This window comes from Pan paniscus, chromosome 19, assembly GCF_029289425.2.
Source record: "Pan paniscus chromosome 19, NHGRI_mPanPan1-v2.0_pri, whole genome shotgun sequence".
In the NCBI taxonomy this organism is placed as follows: Eukaryota; Metazoa; Chordata; class Mammalia; order Primates; family Hominidae; genus Pan; species Pan paniscus.
The window spans coordinates 72,417,383-72,442,573 of NC_073268.2; the positions used below are offsets into that span (position 1 = coordinate 72,417,383).

Sequence of the window (25,191 nt, forward strand, 5' to 3'; positions counted from 1 at the left end):
CACTTCTCGGCCTTTTGGCTATGATCAAGTGTAGTATCATGGGCAGCGGCTTAGTGAGGGTTGAACCGAGACCTTTTATCTGTTCATCTCCTAAGAAAATAATCTGCTCTATTCCCTTCTGTGAATAAGAAAGAAAGAAAATAATATGTTCAAAGATATCAAGTCCCTAACAGATACATTATAATATTAGCCATTGACCCACTTTTGTAACTAAAGTTAATGGCTACAGCTCAGGCTATGCGTGTTGGACCTATTTGGTTTCTAGCCTTTTCTTAGTATTTTCTTTACAAACTCCTTTTGCAATTTTTTTCCCCTGGTGGAGCACATGCCTTGAAGGACTTAGCCTACTAAGTAAATAGTTAATTAACAATAAATGTTATAATTTTTATTAATCAAAACTGGAAATTGCCAATCAGAACTTTGATTTGGCTGATGTCATATGTGAGTTGTTACAATTCCATAAAAAAAACAAAGAAACTTCACATTTTCAATTAGATTTTTTAAAAAACGCAGGGCATTTCCTTTGATATATGTAATACATAACTAATAATTATGATGTAATCTGGTACGTGAATGTTAAAGGGTAGACAATTACATGTTGTAGGGGAGTTTCTATTCAGAGAAACTGAAAAAGCATTATAAAATTCCCAGTTACATCTTCCCTTTTATGTACAAGCTTCAAGTATCAATTACTTATCCCAGAGTTCTGTTTAATTTTTCTTTACCAGAAAACACAGTTAACTAGCTTATGTCAAAAGAACATCAAGCTGAAGTTAAAGATCTGTTGCTTTCAACATGTAGAATGGTTTCCTTCTTAAATCTGTGCTTATTACTAGAATCCTATCTATCATTTTTTCATTTTCCATTCATTTTTATAAAATAACAACAAAAATACAATAAGCTACTCAGATAATTGACAAATAAACGCTGCTTTGCAGAAAACATTGGCATTGCCATGAAATCTGATTGGCAAGCAGCACCACATAAAGAAAACTTGAAATGGTTCTTTGATAAGCTAAGGCACAAGTCTGAATTTGACACAGGAAAGGAAATTTAGGGATTTAAATGTATAGTAGACAAAAATACAGGTCATTTGAAAGTTAAACTTTTAAAACTTGAGCACCACATGTATTGGAAGTAAGACACAGACTTTTCACAGATATTTCAGGCCTTGGGCTAACAACCCTAGGTAAAAACAAACAAACAAATCAACAAACAAAACGAAGATAAATACTTCAGAGTGATGCAAGTAGCTACATAGTAGAAATTTATTGTTTTGAGCATTTATTAGGTGCCAGGCATTAAAATGAGTATTTTATACCAGTGATTTTTCCTAATTACCTGATTTAATCCTATCAATAACACCAAAAAATAAGGATTACATTTTATAGAAGAAGTTGAAGGTCAAAGAGGAATCATTTTGCCCAAGATCACATGTAACTAGAAAGTGGAAGAACTAGAATCAAAATCAAGTCTGAGACCAAAACCCATGCTTTCTTCCACACTGACTGTCTCCTTCTTAAGACTGTCTATTAAAACTAAATAAAATTGTTACATTTCCCCAGACTTCTAACTTCACCTTGGTATGTTTTCTTCAAAGCCCCATTCTAGAAAATTTCTTAGACAATGGTTAGCAGGGTCCTGTTTGTTGCCTATATCAAATGTATAAAAAGCAATATTGTTTTAACTACTGTTAATTCTGGAGAAGAATTGGACAGAGCAGTGTCTTCCAATCAGACTTGTCTAAACAACATTTGAATGCAACACATTATCATTTCAGAAGAAAATGATGCCATTTACTTAGTCGTCAGCAACCATGAGGTCTTCAGGAAGACAGATTAAAAGAAGTAACATTGCTGGAGCCTGGCCTTTTGGTCCGTTACATCATTGACTCTTCACTGTAATCTTTTAGGTAGATATCATGATTACCATCCCACAGATGGTCTTAGAGAGGTTAACAAGATCAAGTTAACACACTGGGTACTTGAACCCAGCCTCTGCCCTTAGAGGCTCACCTCATGATACAGAGTATGAGAAGCCTTGGTGCATGCATCTGCAGAGAGAAGAAGAGGTAATAGACCTCTTCTCTGGCAGATGTGTGTCCCTCTACTACCAAATATTGCTGTTGTCTCAAGTTCCCCCAAAGTTTGTTCTGCTTCTCATTCATTAGTATACACAATCTCATAGTTTCCATTTATTGTACAACAGTCTGTGCCAGCTACTTAACTATGTTCCTAGTGTATATTATGTCTGGATAAATATTTGTTGAATGAATATAAGACTTTACACATCATTTAATGATCAGAACAATATTATGAGGCTTACATTACTATTTTCACATAGGTGGAAGGCAGAGGTGAATCGAGGCCATGCAGTGTGAGTAGAGGAGCTGGAATTTAAGCATCTACCAGACCCCAAAGCCTATCCTCTGCCCAGGAATGACTCTACCCAGAGATTACTCTTAATGGAGATTTTGCTTCTAGGCTCTGAGAATTAGATTTTATTACATTTGGTTTGGAAATCTATTTAACACTTGTCCTGGTTTCCCCAGAAGCAGATCCTAGGGGAAGGATGAAAGTACATGTGGTTTATTAGGAGGCGATCCCAGGAAACATGAGTAAGAGAGTAGGGAAGTGAGTGACAAAAGGGAAGACAGCCAAAAAGGTCCATTATCCAATAAATTCACATTGTGAGCAACCAAACTTAATCCCGCTGGAGTGACTAGGACCAATTGCACAGGGGAGGTGGTGAGGAGAACACTGTCATGTGGAAACAGCTTAGAATAGCGCTGAAAAATTCCGGGTCACCTACAGTTTGGTTAGAACAGCTCGGGGTATCATTCAGCAAGTAATTTACCTATAGTGAAGATCATCCTAACCTTTGAAATTTTCCTAAGAGAATGTTGTTGAAAGACATATAAGTAAATATGAAGTATGCCTGCAATCCCAGCACTTTGGGAGGCCGAGGTGGGCAGATCACCTGAGGTCAGGAGTTCGAGACCAGCCTGGCAACATGGTGAAACTTCATCTCTACTAAAAGCACAAAAAATAGCCGGGCGTGGTGGCAGGTGCCTGTAATCCCAGCTACTTGGGAGGCTGAATCAGGAGAATCGCTTGAACCTGGGAGGCAGAGATTGCAGTAAGCCGAGATCACCTCACTGTGCTCCAGCCTGCATGACAGAGCAAGACTCTGTCTCAAAAAAATTTTTAAAAAGTCCAATTAATTTCTCATCTGCAAATTCAAAGGAAATCTAATAAAAATCCCAACAGGATTATTCATAGGACTTGATAAACTGATTTGAAACTCCATATGGAAGAACAAAAGTCCCAGAATAGCCAAGACAATTAAAAAAAAAATAAAGGTTAGGCAAACTTTCTATGAATAGACAGCTAGACTTACCAAGTTGCAGCCATTAAGGTAGTATGTATTGTCCCAGGGATGCTGGACTAGGATAGAGATCTCAGAAATGGACCCATAGAGGGCCCTGGTAAACAAAAGTGGAGGTCATGAGACATCAGTGGGGAATGGTAGATTGTTCAGTGCTGTGGATCTGTTGGTTTTTTATATGGAGGTAAATTAGGAGAGGATTTTACTTTTTCCCATATAGAAAGCCAACTGTCCCACCTCACTGATGGAGATGTAGTCACTGGGGCAGTTTCCAGGGCTTCTGGATTTTCTGCTGCACCATTGTTAGCATTATTTCCAACGAAAAAACAAACTTCTGTGGAATGGTGTTACTGTACACATTTATACAGTGGTTGAAACAAAGGTAAGGACGTTGGAGCCCCACTTGCTTAGCTTCCCCTTGATAGACCCACCCCCAGCATATCCATAGGAACAGAGGCCCATTTTCTCATTAAAAAATGGAGCAGAAAATACAACAATAACCCAAGGATACTCCCTTCTGTATTTCCTTTGGAAACCTGGAGTTCAAAAAACCCAGTTTTACTCTTCATTTAGAATCCAGTGTTGAGATACACCTATTTGAAGCATTCCATGGACCCTCCTCTCGTATATTTTATCCACTTCAAAATGCATGGAAAATAAGGCTTCCTCTTACATAAGCACTACAATCCACTGAAACAGTGGTTCAAATGATCCTAAAGCCACAGCGCAGCTATTGAAAAAGAAGGGCAGAGTCATGTCTGCCATAAGCACACTAGGGGAAAGTGATGGCATACTTGCCAAGAATTTATCCTTCTTTAATTGACATGTTCCTATCCAAAAATAAAAACATGATTATTACATCATTAACCCAGGGAGCTTGATATTAATACTGAAAATAGTAAATCACTATCAATTTCTGCACACAGAGTATTTTTTCTTAAAGCATCTATGCCACACAAACTAGATCTATACATCATATCACAGCTCTTCTTAAGTGATGGGAAAAGGGTACCCTCAAGGGTTAATTGCCTTGAGCAAGCCAACAGTTGATTAGGAAATATGATGTTCAGCCCAAGGTTTCCCTTCTCAGTACAATAGACCATTATGTATGACCATTTTTTAAAATGGTATAACTATCATTGATTATCATCTGAAGCTTTATTACTTTTTAACAATTTGGACAATTTTTCCCATGCGGGAAAGTTGGAGGACAAGCTAAACCCATCACATCATTTTATTTATTGAGTGTATTTATACTTCAACTCTTTCCAGAAACAAGTTGAAACTGCTTACCACAGAGCCAGATATAATCTCGTTAACAGCAAAATAAAGATTGGTAATTTTTTTTTTCCCAAAGAAAGCTAAATTGTATTTAGTCAGTATTTCTTTAACTAGTCTCCTTTAACATGAGAGCTATGCATAGCTTTGCAATGGCATAAAATAATGTTTCAACTGTCACATAGAAAAAGTGCTTCTGAAGGCTGACCACAGTGGCTCATGCCTATAAACCCAGCACTTTGGGAGGCCAAGGTGGGCAGATCATTTGAGGTCAGGAGTTCGAGACCAGCCTGACCAACATGGTGAAACCTCTGTCTCCACTAAAAATACAAAACATTAGCCAGGCATGGTGGCACATGCCTGTAATCCCAGCTACTAGAGAGGCTGAGGGATGAGAATCACTTGAACTCAGGAGTCAGAGGTTAAAGTGAGCTGAGATCGCACCACTGCACTCCAGCCTGGGCAATAGAGTGAGACCCTGAAAACACAATATCTGACCCAAAGAGTAAAGTAATAAATGAAATCTTATTAAAGTGCATGTAATTGGTTTTCTTAAAAATGAAGCCTCTGTTTGGGGCAGGTTTTTTTCTAATTAAGCCAACATTTGACTTAATTGCACATAGGTCAGGAGAGACTTTTGTGAAGCAGCTAGCAGAGTATGTGAATCTCTCCCTACCCAAAAGGTTTGTCCCCATTGTCCAAGGTTCCAGATTAGGCATCCACCTCAGAACTGCACAGTGTTTATTTTTACTTACTTGTTTTGATGGTAACAACCAACCACTTGACCTCATCTCATTTGTTTTGATTCCCACTCCAGGTGAAATTTGAAAGCTAACATAGAAATGCATGTTCTATCAGGAGAGTTAAAAGAAGAGAAAAAAAGTTACCAATACCCCTAGCTTCTGTAAAAAGAGATCTCTGAGACCCTACAAAAGAATCCTAAATTTGAAAAGCTATTCAAGAATGTATTCATCCACTCATTCATCCTTCTATTTATTTAGTAAATGCTTACTGCATGCCTACTCTCCTTAGGATATTGAGAAGAATGAATTGCAGAGATATCTGTTAGATTATAAACTCCCTAGAAGGTGCCAAGCTGGCTCAAGGCAATTAACTGTCAGATATTTATTTGCGAATTACAGACTCTGGCTTAACCACGGAATAATAAGAGGATCATAAGCTAGCTTCCATTTGCTATTCAGAGCCTTTGTGAGTTGATTATATCTGCTCAGAGAATGCAAATTCCTTTATACATCTAAGGTTGTGACTACTGAAAGTAACTTTCATCATGTATTTCCACTTCTTCATTCTATAGCTGAAGAAACAGAAGACCTGGAGGTAATAAAGTGATTTGTTCAAGTTACAAAGCTAACCAATGATGGAACCAAGACTAGAATTCTTGGTAATATGCTCTTTTCACTACAGAGAAAATGAGGGCATAAAATCTGCAACATAATTATTTAAATGTATTTCTAGTCCAGTTGCATTTATTTGTTTGCTTGTTTGGTTTCCTCCTACTTCTTACAAGTTTCTTCTTTTAAATTTTAAATACTTACAGTGTAATATGATAAAAATAATAATTGATGGACCAGGTATGGTGGCTCACACATGTAATCCTACCACTGTTGGGAGTCCCATGAGGGAGGATCACTTGAGGTCAAGAGTTTGAGACTAGACTGGGCAACGTAGTGAGACACCATCTCCACAAGTAATTTTTTAAAATTAGCTGGGCGAGGTGGTGCATGCCTGTAGTCCTGGCTACTAAGGAGAGTGAGGTGGGGGGATTGCAGTATAATAAGATAATTGAAATACTTACAGTATAAGATAAAAATACTTAGAGTATAATAAGATAAAAATAATAATTGATGGACCAGGTGTGGTGGCTCACACATGTAATCCCACCACTCTGGGAGCCCCATGAGGGAGGATCACTTGAGGCCAAGAGTTTGAGACTAGACTGGGCAACATAGTGAGACCCCATCTCTACAAGTAATTTTTAAAAATTAGCTGGGTAGGGTGGTGCATGTCTGTAGTCCTGGCTACTCAGGAGGGTGAGGTGGGGGGATTGCTTTAGCCCAGAAGTTTGAGGCTGCAGTGAGCTATGTTTGTGTCACTGCATCCAACCTGGGTGACAGAGGGAGACCTTGTCTTCAAATAATAATAATAATTGATGTAATCTAGAGTGAGAAAGAAGAGTGAGGAAAATCAAGTGAAGCAATAGGTAGCTTTAGTAAACTAAATGCACTGAAAAAGTTCTACACAGTTGCTAAAAATGGGCTACCAATTAATGCTGTACTTCCTAGCAGCAGAGAAAGGAAGAAAACATAAATTTTGGTTGGCATCAAATCAAAAGAGTCTAGACTCTCAGAAGAAATACAACTGCTCTCACCCTAAAGCCTCAATGAAATTTCTCCATTAGGGCCTCAGAAAAGACATTGCTTCTATTAATTCAGCAGTGAATTCTGACAGGTTGTTTCCTGAACCATTCTGAAGGCCAGTGGGTGTACAATGCCCAGGACAATGAAAACATCTGGACAAGAAGCCAGGCCGGGCGCAATGGTTCACACCCATAATCCCAGCACTTTGGGAGGCCAAGGCAAACAGATCATTTGAGGTCAGGAGTTTGAGACCAACCTGGCCAATATGGTGAAACCCCATCTCTACTAAACATACAAAAATTAGCAGGGCATGGTGGCATGCACCTATATCCCGGCTATTTAGGAGGCCAAGGCACGAGAGAATCACTTGAACCTGGGAGGCAGAGATTGCAGTGAGCCGAGATCACCCCGCTGCACTCCAGCCTGGGCGACAGAGTAAGACCTTGTCTCAAAAAAATAAAAATAAAAAGGCCAGAACATTATGAGTCCAGGTGTACAGCTCACTGAGGTCCCAGCTTTATTCAGGGATATCCGGGATAACACTTACACCACCTAGAGCAGTAATAAAGGATTTGCTTTGATTGGGCTATTGGAGTGTGCCCAGACATTGTATTTTGGGTATTTACATATGTATCTTCATATCTTCTGTGTAAGCCCTATTTATTATCTCTTTAAACTGAGTTTTTAACAACGACTGTGAGATGGAACATTCAAGGTTATAAAGGTCATATATTCTGTCAAGAATTTGAAGAACAAATATTCAGTATTGCTGAAATTTTTCTAATGCTGACCCCAATAGCCTTTTATGAAAATTAATGTTTTACCAGAACAGAACATGCGTCAGAAAATGCTTAGAGGAGCAAAGGCAAATAAAACAATCCTTCAGCACACTGGATTTCTGAACCACTGCCCCATTCTCACCATTATCCCAGGTAATTGGTAATTTATACTATTCTGGAGCACTGCAATGCCAAGAGAGTGCGAAGTGTGAATGTTTTTACCAATTTTAAAGTTATAACAATGAGATAGTGCTACATGGCCAATGGGAGCCTAAGTGTAGATGAACCACAGTGGTTTTATGCATTGAAAGTTACAACAAAGCTGCCCTGTTGACATTGTCTGAGTGTACCTTTCATTATCTAAGGGTGGTTAGTTGTACTTACCAGATTTTGTGAATGACTGTGCTTCTTTTCCATAGCCAGGATGTCCCAGTATGTCCTTTCCCTTGGTTCTATCTCCATATCTGCTTTCCTCTGGCATTTCCAGCAGTCTAATTTCCCTAGCATTCATGCTGATTCTCTGAAAGAAACAAGGGTCCTCTTTCTGATTCCTTCATAGCAGAGATTCTCAACCCCTAGTGCACATCAGAATCACCAGGGAAGCTTTGAAAAAGCCCTCCATCCAGGTTGCATTGACCTCAGCCACTCTTGGATGGAACTTTCACAAGACAGAGGTACAGCAGAGACCAAGAGAGGACACCATGAACATGGGCCCCAGATCCCTGGAAAGAAGGGATAGTGAGGAGGGAGGCTGATGAAGGAGTGAAGGACCTGTGCTCTAGAAGGGAGGAATGTAATTCTGTAGCCATGGCTGCAAATATATGGCAACCCCCAGACACAAAGAACCCTGCTCTTTCACCCCTTTCTGCACATCCTGCCTCCAGCCATCAGACCACTCTGGCCTCTGAAATCCATTAACACTAGACTTAAATGACTGCTGTCAGAGAAGGTCCAAAAGAGAAAGAGTGAGCAATGAGACAACAAACCCTTATAGAAAGGACTGAGGGTGGGGACAAAGGTAGCCATGGAAGGAATTCCTCCATTCTAAACCAGCCTTGACCATGGCCTTGCAACTCTTGGACGATTCCCTTTTATGCCAGCCCTGTGTTGATGGTGTTTTGGAGAAGATGGTACTGTTGGTTGTATCTCCACAGTCCTTGAACCAGGGGCCCTCAAATATACTGGAGGGAACATTGATGGCTTGGGATGCAGAGGGGATAGAGTCAGAAGTAAGTCTCAGCTTTTTCTCAGATTCCTCCCTATTTTGAGGCATAGCGCAGGTCCAAACACCTAGGAGTAGGATTTATCCCTCTCTGCCAACACAATTCCCTAACCACAGAGGTTTGCCCCCACAAAAGACAATCATTACTCTCTTTAGACTCAGGCAGTGTGGGAGGGATATTCCTTGTGAGAAACAGACTGGAAAAATGAAAATGAAAATACTGCATTTCCATCTTTTCCTTGGCCCCATAAAGAAGTCACAGTTAATGGCATACATTTAGAAGTGGTTATTTTTTAATGGAAATTTAATCTACATGTTACCCTATGAAAATGTGGCCTGTTTACAAAGCAAGAAGGTCAGTGTGGCAGTGTAACCCAATCATGCTTTGTAAATGAGTCAACTTTTCACTGGGCTATTATATATCGCACAGCATTTACACACGCTTGTTAAATGTTAGACATTCAAGACCATCAAGTTTAAAATGTTTGGGTACCGTGATTATATTTTATCATTACTTGTTAAGCATCCATAATCTAATATTAGGAATTTATGTAGGAACTGCAAAATTACCATGGAGAAAACTCATTAGAGATAGTAATTTGGGGCTGGGTGCAGTGGCTCATGCCTGTAATCTCAGCACTTTGGGAGGCCGAGGCAAGAGGATTGCTTGAGACCGGGAGTTCCAGACCAGACTGGGCAACCTGGCAAAACTCTATATCTATTTTAATTTTAATAAATAAATAAAATATAGAGATAGTAATTTTGCCTGAAGAAAGAATGTATCATGAGCTGAACCCTGCCCCAAGAGTGGCCATTTCCACTCTGAATTCCTTCATTTTCTAGCAATGTACATCACCAGTGCTAGAGTTAGTCTGAGAACAGCTGTGAAGGAGTTAGGAAAGATTAATGAAAACATTTTCAAAAACTCAAGTCAAGCCATTTTATTGGGAAATAGGAAAGTATTTATTTTAATCCCTTGTTTGTGAGCTTGGAAGGAAATAATTATTTACAAATTGCAGAATAAGAACAATGTAATATTTCTTTTAGTCTCTCAAAACTCAGGCATTTTCCTCATGGCAGACAAAAGCCTATTCTTGTCTAGTTCTCTGTCCTCATAAAAGGAGGCTCCAGTGTGCGGGCTTTGCTTTTTCATGGTGGAGAATTATTTGGGGTTGTGAAACCTGGAGTAAAGAACAGAAGAAGAAGAGTCTCACATTTCGAAGGCGTAAGAATTGTAGGAAGTGAGGGGGCAGAAAATGAGACTGCCAGCTGACAGTTTTCTTTTTCTGAATGATAGCTTTAGGTCACATGCAATGATTAATTAAAATAAACATTTAAAATGTTAGAAAATAGTATGTAACCCATATTAAGGACCAATTATGAAACAAGCCCTTTATCTATTATACACAAGAATATTTATAACAAATCTACAGAGTGGCTAATATCCTCCATCTTACAGATAGAAAATTAAGTTCAGATATATAATTACCAGCCTAAGGCCATACATCTAGAAAGTGACTCATCTGGAATTCAAACCCAAGCCTAGCTCTCTTACCAAATACTACTATCCCCTGATATTATCAAGAGTCACTAAAGGAAGTCAAGTGAGAATGGATCTTTATAATTATTTGTCTACTCATTCATTGATTCATTCATATTAGTCCCAGATTGCCTAACAGCAACATCACAGGCTTTGTCAAGTCTTAGACCTATCACTCGCTATCCTGGTGACCTTAGTGAAGTCACTTAACTCACTTAACTGTGGGTTATTGATTTAAAATAGCAATATTGTGATGGGACCAACTTCAAAGGGTTACAGTAGATTAGTGAAATGATTGTTTGAAGTCCTTGGTTTGGTGCCTGGTATAGTAAGAACTCAATAGTTTTTATGTCAATGGTGGTGGTGATGACAATGATGATAAAGCAGTGGTACGTGGAGTAGAGATGTCATTTCTCTACTAAGAAAAACCGACACTAGAGGGCTAAGTTAATGATCAGAGATCCTAGAATCCTGGAGCCCATAAGCATCTATAGGATTCACTGTTCCTTGCCTTTGGCTGCAGATGGAACTGCAAACAATAGGGCCACATTAATGTGATGTGCTATGCATCTGGTTATTCACTGGCCCTTCAACATTAACAGTCTCTGTCTTGCTCATACATCTGGAAAAAGAGGGCAAATCTCACAGGCTCAGGCCCTGCAGACACCCAGATGATATGGTAGTGGGAGCATTTTCCAACATTCTCCACACCAAACTTAGCTTCTCTCCCAGGACGATGCCCTCTCAGAACCTTTGCCAGTTTACTCACAGTCACCGACCCTCCGGGCTGCGAGGAAATGAGGACACGGGGCCTGTTCAAGGGACTCCCTCTCAGCAGCCTTCATCCAGGTGTTTAGCACAGTGGAAACAGATAGCCATAGTTTCCTTTGGACAATTCGAGAAATTATTATTAAAGGGTGTGGCACCCTCGATCTAGAAAACAGGTTGCCATAGGTTTTCTCAAGCAGTATTTGGAGCTCCAGAAGAGGATTTTGGAACCAAAGGGGAAACATGTTGGTTTCTTACCTGGCGAAGTCCTCTTCCCTCTCTCTAACCCCTCCACCTTCTAAGAGCACGTTGTCAGCTGCTCGCTCTGTCCCTATTCAGATGCTGCCCTGGAAGCCTCACTGTCATTACTCCACTTAGAATATGAGAAAGATCTCGACACTAACACCAGCTTCTTCGGCAGATTGATGACGTGGCTGCTAACAGGCTCTTCTCTTGGAGGTTTACAATTTCAGCCAGAGTAAGAAGAGCTGGATAAGGACTTACAAATTCAGTTCCTTCTTCTTTCCATGTTCACTTGCACGTGATGATTTTATTAAAGTGATATAGCATTTTTATTTGCCATGAAATCTTCATTCCACAATTTAAATGGGCTTCCGATGGCTTTACCTGTTAGGTGAACTTTTAGGAACTTTCATGACCCATGGTCCAAACTAGAAATGTTCACCCTCTACTCTAGCTTAAAAATTGTATTTTAAAGACAGCACTAGGCTCTTGATGTGAAAATAAAGACAATATTGTAAAATGGTTGCTATGATGCTATTTTTTTCCTCTAAATTATCTCAATTTTGCTTTCACATTCCCATAAGGTGTGAAGGTTTGATGCTGGGTTCCACATTGGGAAGATGGTGACAACACGCACTTTCTGCCACAGACCTGTGTGCACCTGGAGCCTGTTTACCACTGGGCAGAATTTGGAATAAGGGGCTGGTAGAGACGCAATACTTCAGGATACATACAAATTAACTGGCCCGCAGCATCTAGTACTGGCATCTTTATTAATAAGATGGTAGAGGTCAGGCGCGGTGGCTCATACCTGTAATCCCAGCACTTTGGGAGGCCGAGGCGGGCGGATCACGAGGTCAGGAGATCGAGACCATCCTGGCTAACACGGTGAAACCCCGTCTCTATAAAAATACCAAAAAAATTAGCAGGGCATGGTGGCGGGCGCCTGTAGTCCCGGCTACTCGGGAGGCTGAGGCAGGAGAATGGCGTGAACCCGGGAGGCGGAGCTTGCAGTGAGCCAAGATCGGGCCACTGCACTCTGGCCTGGGTGACAGAGTGAGACTCCGTCTCGAAAAATAGATAAATAAATAAATAAATAAATAAATAGAATTAAATGGTACAGGTGTTCCTTTGCGCTCATGAAATTTCCAAAGTATTAGAGATATAAAGTGTCCATGTGACTTGAGTGCTTATTATATCTAGACACTGTGACGTGGAGTATCTTATGTAATCTTCACAACAGCTCTGTCGTATAGGTACTATTATCTCCATTTTTGAGGGAACAAAGATGCAGAAAGGTGAAGTAACAGGCCTAAAATCATCAGCTATTGAATGGTGAAGCCAGTACTCAAACACACTTCACAGACCTCCTTTTTAATCACCATGCTAGGCTGCCTCTGTGGGAGATCATGTGAGATCCTGACTCTTCTATTTACAAACTCTGTAATATTGCTCAAAATTGCCATTTCCACATCTGAAAACGGAGAGTAGTAGTGGCTGCTACTTTAGGACTGCTTTAAGGATTGGAAGAGATTAATGTATATGATATGCCAAATATCTGTATATAGGCATTTGGTTTTTGGTAAGTACTACTAGGGCAAAGTGGTGAAACTACCTGACTTCAGGAGCCCAATTTTCTATGGATTGTCCCTGTTTTGTCACTTACTCTTAGACTTCTGTTTCCTCCTCCGTAAAATGAAAAGGTTGGGGTAGGGAGGTGTTCCCAGTAGAATGACCATAAGCTACTATGAGATTCAGGAATGGGAAATAAAATGATAAAAAAGAGAGTGAAGTTCACTGGCATCTTGCATCACAGAGGATGGAGAAAAAGGAGACTAAAAATTTGCTAGTTTGCCAGTGAGCTTGATAATACTACTAGTTCAATGACTCTGTAGTTAATGAAAACTGTATCTAATGTGTTTCCTGTTAATGCTTGTGGCAAATATATAAACAGTTTCAAGTAAATTCTCTTCTGTTTTCAGCATATAGTTTCTTTTTCAGTCCCATTCTACCAGGTATATATAGGATCCAAAAGAGTTGGTATCACTCTCCCACCCCACCTCCAAACACACACACACACACACACACACAAACACTTTTCAAATTACTAAAAGGAAGTAACATACTTGCACATGCAATTTAGCTGATTACATGCAATTATAAGCATACATCTGCCATCCAAGCAGAGAGCTGCACTGGGTTCCATGCAAGGATAGGCAAAAATAGATTTATCTAAACCATGGTGGCCTAAGAATTATCGTACCAAATTTAAACTTTTGGAGGATATTCAGCTTTCCCAATGTGACTTCCTGTTTTGCAGAAAAGAGCTGGAAGAAATAATAATAAAAGAAAGCTCATATTCATTTCTGTTCACCAAGTGGCTTGTTCAAAACAACATTTTAATGATTTAAGTGTAAATGAATCAGAGGCATATGGATTAGATTTCCCTTAAAATGCACAAGATTTTTAAATGAGGGAGAGTGGAATAAAGAATTTCCCCAAATTTAGTGCTCCTTGGAATTGCCTTTTCTAATGTTATTAAAAATCGGTGGTGGTGGTGGTGGGGCGGGGTAGGGGTACTGATTCACTTTGCACCGCCTTTGGCAAATAGGGGCGGGTGGGGACAAGATTTCTAACATCTCCTTTAAAAGGAGGCCATACTTCTCCTTGGGCATCAACTAATTCATCCCAACCAGCATTTTTGATGAGTTAAGTGCAAATGAATCAGTAACATACGGATTGCATTTGAAATACACATGGGGTTTAAAAATGAAGGAAAAAAGTACTTGGTAAAGTATGTCTGGGGTTTTGCCAAACCCATAATGTTAAAAAAAAATAGTTTGAAACAATTGATGAATCCCTCCCAGGCCCTGCCAGCCTCACCAGGCACAGTAGAAGCATGGCTGTTTGGGTGATCACTCCAGTTACCTCTCCTTTAAACAACACTAGGGAACAGCCAGGTCCAAACAATGTCACCTGCTTAGTGCCTGGGTGGCTTCCTAATTTTAATATGCACATTTTCTACATGAAAGAGGATTAATTCCCAAATGACAGAGAGAGTTAACTTACTCCTCTTTTGAGAGCATGCAAATACAGTAGACTGTTCAGCCATTTGTTCTCCTAGATAAACATACAAGGTAATTGAACAGAGATCGGAATCTGTCCCTAAATGGGTTCTGCATCTTGCATTTGCTTTTTGGCTTCCTCATTTGGCACCTAAATTAAAAAGCAGTGACCTGGTGCTTAGCAGCCTGTGCAGAGTCCCACCCCTAAGCCAGTGGCACCCCACTTGTCACCTGCACGGACCTTGTTATCTTCCTTTCCTCCCAGATACTATATTTTGAACAGTATTGTCTACACACCAGATGCTGTTATTGAGAAATAATTTTCTCATTTTCTTATTAATCAAAAACTGCCATTGTTTGAAGACCAACATGAAACACATTGAGTTGCTAGCATTTGAGTTAACAGAAAGAAAATATGTGTTAGTTCCCCTTTGCAGTTGAACCTGGGTAGCTCTATAACTCCAGTGAGTGTTTCTGACATTGTATTAGGGTTCTCTAGAGGGACAGGACTAATAGGATAAATGTATATATGAAAGGGAGTTTATTAAGGAGTATTGTCTCACACAATCACAAGGTGAAGTTCCACAATAGGCCATCTGCAAGCTGAGGAGCAAGGAAGCCAGTCCAAGTCCCAAAACCTCAAAAGTAGGGAAGCCAACAGTGCAGCCTCCAGCCTGTGGTCAACTGTCTAAGAGTCCCAAAGCTGAAGAACTTGGAGTCCCATGTTCAAGGGCAGGAAGCATCCAGCATGGGAGAAAGATAAAGGCTGGAAGACTCAGCCAGTCTAGTCCTTCCACGTTCTTCTGCCTGCTTTTATTGTAGCCATGCTGGCAGCTGATTAGATGGTGCCCACCCGGACTGAGAGTGGGTCTGCATCTCCCCGTCCACTGACTCAAATGTTAATCTCCTTTGGCAACACCCTCACAGACATACCCAGGAACAATACTTTGCATCCTTCAATCCAATCAAGTTGACACTCAATATTAACCATCACAGACATGTTGGGAATATCTCATAGAGAAGACCATTTCTCCCTGCCCAGATCCCCAAGGGCCATGATTCTAGATGGAGAATCATTAGCCTAAGGGATCTGAAAGGCATTTCAAGATCAACGTGGAGAGATTTCCAGACCAGCTCCAGTGGAATTCTCTAGGTCCGAGCCCTCCAAGAATTCTGATATAATTTTAACAAATCTTTCCCAAATACTAGGCAGGTTGAAAGACTTGGTAGCTCTGAGAATAATCTCAAAGAGAAGCTAGAGAGGATTGAAGGCTCTACCACCCTCTCCCCAACACAGAGTTTCTGATGCCTCAGGGCAGTCACCAGCCTCTTCCTTCCATCTGGGGCATCCTGCTCCTCATTTGGAGTCTGAAGCCAGTTGACCTGCTCCATTTAAGACTTCTGCAGTAACTTCAATGGTTTCAATCCATCGCAGCCACCCAAACACCTATTTTATTTTCAAGAAAATTAAGTATATGTCGTCAAGGCTCGTTAAAGGGATTAAGAGAAAATTGATTTTATTGTTTCCCTGCTCTGTTTTTAAGGGTGAGATGGGGGAGGAGTGTTGGAGGGATTATTTGGAGATTTATATGGAAATTCAAAAGTTACCCATTTCAAGTCAAGACTTTCAGCAACCGTATTCCTGCATGTTTTTTTATCAGAGTAGGTGGGAAGGCAGTTTCTTTTGTAGCATTTGAAAATAAGTTTGCTCTATAAATTCCTACGAAGCAGACATAGCTCTGGCAAATGCCTCGGGAGAACGATCATCTTGAGACAGCCATAGAAACAGTTTGACATTAATGAAAATGTGCAAATGAGATAATAAATGAGGATGGAAGAACCATTTCAAAACAACCTGTGACCTTTTTTATTTTTTTCCTGCCATACCCCCTCACAGAGCAGTAACACAGCAAGATAGTTAGAGAGACGAGCCACAAAAGGAGTAACAACTACAGAAGAAAGAAGACTTTTTCCCCCCTTTGTCTATGCCCTTTCCCATTGTCAAGCACCATTGTTAAGGTGCTTTTGTAACATTAAGCAGCTCTTGGAACTGAATTATGTCTGTGGCTTATGTACATTTGTGCTCGAATGACCAAACATTAGCAGAAAGGTTGAGTCACAGAGGCACAAATATATGCTTAATTTTATTTCCGGAAAGCAATCAAACAAGGGCACTGAGGCCCTACAGTGGGGCCAACTCAGAAACAAGACGAACAAGTTCACAGGCCATTGCTGACATAAGATCGATTGGCCATCCTGGGCCATTTAGCAAACAGTTTACATAGGCAGCCTGGGTACTGGATTTAAACTAAATGAAAGCTATCGAGAGAATTCCCTATAAAGTGGACTTGATCTATATTAGGGAGCAGGCTAATTATAGGGATTGGCATATATGGATTCAAAGTGAAACACTATATGGGACTAGAGAGTGGTGGTCTTTTATACCAGGGTGGTCTGAAACTGGGGTTTAATGTATGTACAATATACAAACATTTTTGACAGACCATTAACACCTATAATCTTGTAAATATTTGCAATTTTCTAGATCATAAATATAGCTGCATAAGCAGTTCTTTCAGAACATCATTTATACACCATTAAAGGTTAATTTACAAGTTAGTACCTTATAGAAAGAAGATATGTGGGCTTTCTGCTAACTTTCTGTAAAGGGAGACTGGTGTCTCCAAAAGCAATTTGTAGCTCTCCTGTGGGTCTGACTGGAGTCCTATTCAAAGCACTATTTGAATTCTTTTCATCAGCTCATGTTCACAGCAAACTTAATCTTCTGTTTTAGGGGGAAAGAATAACAGAGGGGAGAGAAAGATCCGATGTCTTCAGGCTATACTTCCAAGCATCCAACTGTTTATTTGAGCAGTCTCTTTTGATACCATTCTCATTTGTCATAGTCCCCCTGATACCTGCTGTTGTACCTTAACCTCCATCCCAAAGGACTTTCAACAGTTCTAGATTTAAAGACCCCTTCTAGGGGCCAAGTAACAATGGAAGTCTGACCTCTGAGGCTGCCATTGTTACATTACATTTTGTTAAAAATCAAAGAGAGCAAAGAAAAGAGGAGAGAAAGTGTTTTGTGTGAGACTCCCGTACCCCTCACTTTCCAGACAGGTAATACAGTACTGTAGTCCCACTGAAGATAACATAGAGACCCAAGTTCCTATAGGAGCTGTCCACCAATCAAGGTGACAGAAAGATGCCATGGAACTCTGGGAAAAGGATTGCTAAATGTTGGTCAAATCTGTGGAAAAGCCACAGAATAAAGTCAGGTGACCACAGTGGATTTGTGTTGTCTCTGAAGAGGCTGAGCTATGTAACTTACTCATATGCTGGAGCCTCTTCTCCTCTGCAGAAGGATTCCATTGATCTCTTTGCCCTTTTTCTGAAATATGAACAGCCAGGCCTGCTGGCTACATGCCTGCCTGGGCTGACATGGGCATCTTTTGTGCATCACAAGCCTACTCTGCCTGTTAGACCTCCCAAACTTACAGGATTCTCACTATTTTTCAGCAGCTCTGGTTTTCAAGAGCTCATTAAGATATCAGAAGGAAATTTCAAGTTTGCAGTCTACATACACTCTCTTTCCCTCCTTTTCTATTGATTTGGGAACATTTCCCACACATATCTCATGTTCCCTGTGCTTTTCAGGCCCCTCAACGTCAATGAGTTCTCAGGAATAACAAGACAGCTCTTCCATACTCACAGCTCTTCAGCATAGTGAGCATAGAGCACTGACCTTGGGTTCCACAGGTTTGGATTCTAACCTTAGCTCTGCCACTTTCTGACCTTAGAAAAATGCCAGTCTACTTGGGCTTCAGTTTTCTCATTTGTAAATGACTACATTGGGCTGTTAACAATGACCTCAAAATTCCTTTCCATGATTCGTAGTCCATCTTATTTGGGACCCAGGAAACTTATTAGTGCTATATTTTCCCTCTACAAATACTTTGGGGTCTTTTTTCTTTTTTTTGGCATAAACAGCATTACCCTTCCCCAGCCCTCTAGCTCAGGCCATATCCTCGTCTACTTTTTCACATTTTTATGTGATAACCCCATCTAAATTATACCCACTCTGAAAAGTCCCTCTTGACTCTCTCTGCTCCACACATCCCTTTCCATGCCAGTTTAATATTATTTAAAAATAATAATAAATGTTGATATAGGCTCATGGGTTTTGTGGGAAGTAAAGAATCACAGGTATTCTGAGAACAATCTCAAGATTTGGGCAAACAGTGTTCTAGTAGTCCATTCTCATACTGCTCTAAAGATACTACCTGAGACTGGGTAATTTATAAACAAAAAGTTTAATTGACTCAGTTTCACAAGGCTGGAGAGGACTCAGGAAACTTACCATCATGGCAGAAGGCAAAGGGGAAGCAAGCACCTTCTTCACAAGGTATCAGGTGAGAAAGAGAGAAGAAGGGAACTGCCAAACACTTTTAAAACCGTCAGTTCTCTTGAGAGCAGCATGGAGGAAACCATCCCCATGATCCAATCACTTCCCACCAGGTCCCTCCCTTGACATGTGGGGATTACAATTTGAGATGAGATTTGAATGGGGACACAGAGCCAAACCATATCATGTGCAATGTTTAATAAAGTCAAAATTTTAGGCGTGGTTAGAGATTTCGGGAGCCTGAAAAGGACTTTCACAGCATGGAAGCCAAGTATAGGACTGTACAGCTGGCCTTCAGTATTCAAGAAGGATTGGTTCCAGGACCCCCATGGATACCAAAATCCATGGATGCTCAAATCCCTTATATAAAATGGCATAGTATTTGCATATAACATACACACATCCTCTTATTTACTTTAAATCATCTGTAGATTACTTATAATACCTAATACAATGCAAATGCTGTATAAGTTGTTGTTATCCTGTATTGTTTTTATTTGTATTCTTTTTATTGTTTTACTGTCTTTTTGTTTTCAAGTATTTTCAGTCCTCAGTTGGTTGAATCCACAGATGCAGAACCTGTAGATATAAAGAGCTTATTCTATTGGCAAAGTAACCAGTCAAAGGGCATATTATCTGATAGGGGAGGCACACATGTAAAAAGGTCTCTGGAAGAGTATCTAGCTACTGGCTTTTCTCTGGGACACCAGAGTAGATAACTTTTATAAGCTGTAAATGATAAAATTTGATTTTCTTGACATTTTTCAGTAGTGCTTGAATCATAAATAACACTGTTTATCTGGGCATTGGAGATATCTTCCATTTGGAAATACAATCATTTGAACCCTGGGCTATCTATTGTCTCTTTAATTTCTTATTTGGGGCCTCAAAGGTAGGCCTCATTGCACGAGCACTGTATATTCTGTGAGAATTTTACCTACTTTTGAATCTAATTCTGTGGCCTCCCAGACACATTGTTGTTGAGTCATCATGAGTCTGTATGCTGCTTCAACCTGAGCCCTTCCATCCTGCTCGTCCATCTCCCTCCCTCTACTGTCAAAATCACTCTACCTACATACCTTTCATTCAGAACCCTATTCTCATCTTTCTCCACTAGCAATTAACTAAGGCGATAACCTACTCTGTGCACATTGGTGGTTTCCACTGGGTTAACTTGTTAAATGTCCCTCCTAGGAGTCCTTAAGCCTATCTATCCCAGTGTAAGTTGAGATCTTCTAAACAGTGTGTCAGGCTACATGACCTTAGTTTGCCAGTGTAGACATTCCTACAAGGAGCTATAATTGCATAATGTCCTTGGTTTTTGTTGAATATCAATAAATGAAACAGTCATATGAAGAATGTTTCTGCATCTTTTGTAAATTTGCTGTTAAAGACCATGTAATTCAATATCCCTTATATGAAGAACCATGTGACCAATTTTCCTTAGGATTCATCACTAAAAAAACAAAAATTATTTTTCCGTCTCAATTAATCATTTTGTTTGTGTTTAGTAGCTAACAGGCACAAAACTCAAGAGTGTTTAGAGGACTGTTTTTGTTTTTGTTTTTGTTTTTGTTTTAATTTAGGAAAGGGATTCATCTCTCCTCTTTTCTGCCTTGGCTACCAAGAAGTTCAGTGCCTAGTCTTTCACTCAGTTGTCATTGATCCTTATCCTAGTTTCTGAACTCATCCAGACTCTTCTTTTCTCCACTCAATAGGTAGTTTTTCCGTCCTCAGCCTCCTCCCACCCCCGCCCTCAAGTAGGCCCCAGTGTCCCTTGCTCCCTTCTTAGCTCTCACTTATAAGTCAGAACATGTGGTATTTGGTTTTCTGTTCCTGTGTTAATTCACTTAGGAATGGCCTCCAGCTGCATGTGTGTTGCTGCAAAGGACGTAATTTACTGTAAGAAGTGTCTGTTCATGTCTTTGCCCATTTTTTAAATGAGGTTGTTTGATTTTTGTTTGTTAATTTTTTAAATGTCCTTATAGATTATGGATATCAGACCTTTGTTGGGTGCATTCTCCCCTTGGTAGTTGTCTGTTTATTCTGTTGATAGTTACTTTTGCTGTGCAGAAGCTTATTCATTTAATTAAGTCCCAGTCGTCAATTTTAGTTTTTGTTCAATTGCTTTTGGAGTCTTCATCATGAAATCATTGACAGGGCCTCTGTTCAGAATAGTATTTCCTAGGTTAGTTTTAGGTTTTATATTTAAGTTTTTAATCTATCTTGAGTTGATTTTTGTGTATGGTGAAAGGAAGGAGTCCAGTTTCAGTCTTCTACATATGGCTAAGCAGTTATCCCAGCACCATTTACTGAGTAAGAAGTCCTTTCCCCATTGCTTGTTATTGTCAACTTTGTGAAAGACCAGATGGTTGTATGTGTGCAGCTTTATTTCTGGGTTTTCTAACTTATTTCACTGGTCTATGTGTCTGTTTTTGTACCAGTATCATGCTGTGTTGGTTATTGTAGGCTTCTAGTATAATTTGAAGTCAGGTCTTGTGATGCCTCTGGCTTTATTTTTTTCACTTAGGATTGCTTTGGCTATTTGGGCTCTTTTTTGGTTCCATAGGATTTTTAGAATTTTTTTTTCCTAATTCTGTGAAAAATATTGGTATTTTGATAGAAACAGCGCTGAATCTGTAAATTATTTCAGGAAGTATGGCTGCTTTAACTATATTTATTCTTCCTGTCCATGAGCATGGAATGAAAACTAACAAAGATATTCAGGACCTATATTCAACATTTCACCAAATGAACCTAACAGATATGTACAGAATACTCCACCCAATAACAAAATATACATTCTTCTCATCTACACATGGCACATACTTTAAAACTCACCACACACTTGGCCATAAAGCAATTCTCAACAAATTTTTTAAAAAACTGAAATTAAATCAACCACTCTCTTGGACCGCAGCACAATAAAAATAGAAATCAATACCAAAATATCTCAAAGCCATACGATGATGTGGAAATTAAGCAATCTGCTCCTGAATGACCTTTGGGTAAATAATGAAATTAAGGCAGAAATCAAGAAATTCTTTGACGCTAATGATAACAAAGACACAACATACCAGAATCTCTGAGATACAGCTAAAGCAGTTTTAAGGGGAAATTTTATAGTGCTAAACACCCATATCAAAAAGTTAGAAAGACCTAAAATTAATAACCTAACATCATACCTAGAGGAACTAGAAAAACCAAAGCAAACCAATCCCAAGGCTGGCAGAAGAAAGGAAATAACCAAAATCAGAACTGAGTGGAATGAAACTGAGATGCAAAAACCCATACAAAAGACTAACAAAATCAAAGGTTGGTTTTTTGAAAGAATAAATAAGATTGATAAACAGCTAGTTAGACTAATAAAAGTTTTTTTTTTCCATATACATCTTGTTTCCACAGACAAGACTGTAAGCTGGACTGTAAGTTTCTCCAGGATGGAAATCATGCTTTCCCTTTATTTTCAACTCATCTTCTTCCTACCTGACATTCTTCCCTCTTTCTCAGTCTGCAAATTTTTATTACATTTTTATTAAATGTGTATGTCATCCCAGGAATTATGCTAAGCCCTGGAGATTTAAGATAAATAAATAAAGACACAAAATGCTCAGAAAATGCTTCACAAATAACTGACTCCTATTCTTTGTGACATTTCCACTGCTAAGAATGCACCTTATTCTATCAGGTACAGGCATCCTGGCAGTTTTTTGGGGGTAGTTATGTGACCTGGGCCAGTTGTTTCCCCATTTGACTCAGATTTCTCAAGTGTGAAATAAAGAGTTTAACACGATGTTCTCCAAGCCCTAGAATTCCAGAGTTCTAGGTCATGATAGCTGTTTAATATGAACCAGAAGCCATGCTGACTTTGAACTCTTCTCTCATTCTGACCCTTCCTCAGCATGAAAGAAGACAAATACATTTCACTGTCCCCTCTACCACACGTCTCTTCCAGATAAGGTGATTGTACCATTTTAAAGTCATTCACAACGTTTCTGGCATATTCACTGTAATCGTCCATTTTATTTATATGTGTTCTGCAATTTACACAGCCCTCCCAAACAACTCTGGAAGCAGGTAATGAAGGAGTTGTCACCCATTTTACAGATGAGAAAGCTGACTTTGAGATATTATCATTATTGACTTTCCCAAGGTCATGGAGCTCATGTAAATTTCTGAATGGTGCCAAAACAGTGTCCTCTCTCAACTACATGAGGCTTGAGCACAGCCTAAAAGATAGAGCCAGCTCTTGCCATCAAAAGCCTGGATTTCATGAGAAAAAAAGTCTGTGAACTTCTTAAGATGCTTAAGTCAAAATAGTTTTGGTGAAGCATAATTTTAACCCACAGCATAACAAGGCCTTTGGCAAGGAAACAAGGAATACTAGGGACATAGTGTCTGCAAGGAAAATGCAACAGAATGCCACATACATCAAGCAGCTTTCACAGTCTGGGGATGAAAGAAATTAGAGTAGGGAAAAATTGCACCGTGTTTGGGGCCCTCTGTTCTGTGAAGTTCTCATTCAGGTCTTTGCAAAACTCAGCCATGTTTTCCCTCATCCCCCTAACCCTTGTGTTTCATTTTTAAACCCCAGTGCCTGCAAAGAGATATCCAACGCACATGTTTCTGATTCATTTACACTTAACTCATCAAGCTCTGTTTAAGAAGAGCTATCTGGTGTCCAAAATCTTTTGGAATATTTTCCTTTCCTTTTAATAAGCCATTGGAAGTTGTTTTTATTTCTTGTTTGTTTTTTGTTTTGTTTTATTTTGTTTTTACTGGCATGTTCGTGCTTGAGTTGAGCACATGTAACAAAGCAGGGCACTTAAAGAGCCTAGTGGACAGGCACACCCCATTCTGCTTAGAGACTGAGAGAGACATTTTTGGTTAGCAGAGTCTCCGAGGCTCCATAGTCACGGGGCTTCACAAAGGGAGCCTGAAGAAGCTTGAGACAGGGCAGCTTGCCCATGACAAGGCCCATGTGGACCACCACAAGGCCCAGCAAGAAACAGACAAGGCTGCAGACTTGAGGGAAAGGGTTTTCTCTGTCCTGCCCAGCCTCCAGGGCTACAGGAAGAGAGAAAAGCTACATAATTGCTGGCTCAGAAGAAGACAGTCATCCCAGGGAAAGACAGTTCTGCTCGCAAGGTAAGCTGTCCTAATCACCATCATCCTACCTCTAGATCCTGGCAACCCCCTCCTAGTTGATGGCTCTGCGTCCACTCTTGACTTCCTTCATCCCAGACATAAATCAGAGCATGCCCTCCCCTGGCTTATGGCTTCCTGGAGCACCTTAAGTAAAACCCAAATTCCTCACTATGGCCAAAGCAGTCATCATGACCAAGCCTCATTGGCTCCTCCAACCTCAGCCCTTACGATTCTCCTCATTCACTCTACTGCAGTGAAAGAGCTTCTGTTCTCTAACTTGAACATGTCCAGCTCATTTCAGTTTCAGGGTCTTTTTGTTGTTTCCTCAGCCTGTAATGTTCTTTTTCCTGCAGTCATATGGCTGCCTCCATCTTATTCTTTCTTTCTTTCTTCAGATACTCCTCTTCCCTTATCACTCCAGCTATAGTAGTACCTCCACCCTAACTTGCTCTTTAATGTTTAATCTTCTTCTTAGCACTTAGCACCACCACCTAAAATTATTTTAATTGTGCCATTGTTTGTAAAATTATTTTTTTTATTTTTATTTTTTTTGGAGACAGGGTCTTGCTGTATCACCCAGGCTGGAGTGTAGTGGCATGATCTCATCTCACTGCACCCTCTGCCTTCTGGGCTCAAGCGATCCTCCCACCTCAGCCTCCCCAGTAACTGGGACTTCAGGCACACCACCACACCCAGCTAATATTTTGTGTGTTTTGTAAAGATGGGGTTTTGCCATGTTGCCCAGGCTGGTGTTGAACTTCTGGACTCAGTTCACCTACCTCAGCCTCCCAAAGTGCTGGAATTACAGGTGTGAGACACCATGCCTGGCCTATATGGTTATTTCTGTTGGCCGCCACCAAACTGTAAGCTCCAGGTCGGGTACCATTCTTCCTTAGATACCACTGAATCTTCAGTGTCTAGAGCAATACCTGACACAGGGAAGTAGCTCAATATTTAAATGAGTGAGTGACTGAA

The 25,191-nt window shown here is 40.0% G+C and overlaps 1 protein-coding gene across 2 annotated transcripts in view; it reads left to right on the forward strand.

Moving 5' to 3' along the window:
• Positions 1 to 25,191, forward strand: part of ANKFN1 (ankyrin repeat and fibronectin type III domain containing 1) — a 359,995-nt gene that overhangs the window by 89,117 nt on the left and 245,687 nt on the right. Inside the window, exon 1 of one of the 2 annotated variants that reach the window (XM_063598775.1) lies at positions 23,417 to 24,216. The exons of the other annotated variant lie outside the window; for it this stretch is intronic. The gene's annotated coding sequence lies outside the window, so the exon portion shown is untranslated. Of the gene's footprint in view, positions 1 to 23,416; positions 24,217 to 25,191 lie in introns of those variants that run through there. 2 annotated transcript variants of the gene reach the window in all.